Below are 1,635 nucleotides of genomic sequence, written 5' to 3'. Positions count from 1 at the left end.
ATGCAGCTCAGTCCCCATGTGATGAGTGAATTCACTCCATGAACGTTTTCAAACCTGAGCATCTACCCATTTTCATTTTACTCTGTGTGCTATAACTCAGGACGTGCCCCTTCCAGTCACCGTGTGTGGCTTCCCCGTGGGACTTCTGAATGGGCACGTGGGCTGGGTGCCACCGTGTTTTATTTTGTATCTGTGTCTGTACATTTTCTGTTGAAACAAAAATCTCCACGTCAGGAGCACTCTGGTGTTTTGGTGCTTGTCTTGCCCTGTGAGCCTCAGTACCTGCGTGCATGTGTGGACGTCTGGACTTTCATACCTGTGTGTGAATCTGCTTATCCTTGTTTCCAAAGATGGTGTGTCCATTTCAGCATCTCTGGAGACACGTGCACAAACGTCTGTGTGGACCTGGAGGCTTTAGTCTCTATGCGTTTCCTAAGAGATGCTCTGACCAAGGGTGTGCGTACCTGGGTCTCGGGACCCATGCTACACCTGTCTGTCATGTGTCTGCTTCAGAACCACTGCCTGTGTCTGCATGTGTATTTATCTCAAAATTTGCTTGAGCATCTGTTCAAGACTTATGTAGCCTCTGTAGTTTGCAGAGAGAGAGAAAGAGAGAGATTGTGCATGTGCATGTGCATGTGTGTATGTGTGTGTGTGAGTGTGTGTGTGGTGGGGGGGTCACATGGACACGTGTATACCTGTGTATCTCTCTTCCCCTGGCTGCTGCCGCCTTCCCAGTCTGGATGCGTTCCTATTCTCTGTCTCTATCTCACACACCCACCATGCTCATATGTGCCATGCGGGTGGGGAGGGGGCCGGGGTGTCAGCAAGCTCCTGTGTCACAAGGTTAATTTCTCCGCAGCCAGGCAGGCTGGGCCCTGAGGGGAGTGGTGGGGGAGGAGCTGGTCCCCACAGCCCCTCTGATAAATATGTATTTGGGGCTGCTGTGCTCAAAGGTCATAGGGGGAGGAGGAGGAGGGGTGGTCTGCACTGCCGTGCTGCTGGGTCCCAGCCAGGCCCAGCATGGGTTGCGTGACCCCCTCTAGAAGGATGATAAGATGCAGGGAGATGGCCCCTCATCTGATCTGGCCCACCCCATGCACGGCCATGTTCAGAGAGGGATGCTGTTGTAGACACACAGATATTCAAACTCTGGAGCAGGCAAGCACACGAGCCCACGCCCGCCAATACTCAGACAGAGGCTCAAAGGGATGCACAAAGATGGCCTCGTAGAGAGCTGGGAATCCACAGCCAGACCCACTTCTTCTCCCTTACCCCAACCTTCACCCCAATGCCAGAAAAAAAATGCAAGCACACAAGAGTGCTTAGCATCTCACAATAAGAAAGGTCCCTACACATGCGATATATACACGCGCATTTGGACACAAAGGTGCACAGCGTCCAACAAGAAAGGTCCTGAGCACTTTGTGGGTGGGCAAGTATACACACACGCACACACACACACAAAGGCACACATAGATGTACACCAAGAGTCCCGAAGACACAAAGTTCTATAGAGGTAGGTGCACGCTGACAATTGCAGATAAATGTATATGGGCACACAAACACACATACGCACACACACTCACACATACAAAGACCCCAAGACACACACGCAGGATGCGTCGGGGAGCT

The sequence above is a fragment of the Pteropus alecto genome, unplaced genomic scaffold (genome assembly GCF_000325575.1).
Source record: "Pteropus alecto unplaced genomic scaffold, ASM32557v1 scaffold920, whole genome shotgun sequence".
In the NCBI taxonomy this organism is placed as follows: domain Eukaryota; kingdom Metazoa; phylum Chordata; class Mammalia; order Chiroptera; family Pteropodidae; genus Pteropus; species Pteropus alecto.
This window is presented reverse-complemented; position numbering follows the sequence as displayed.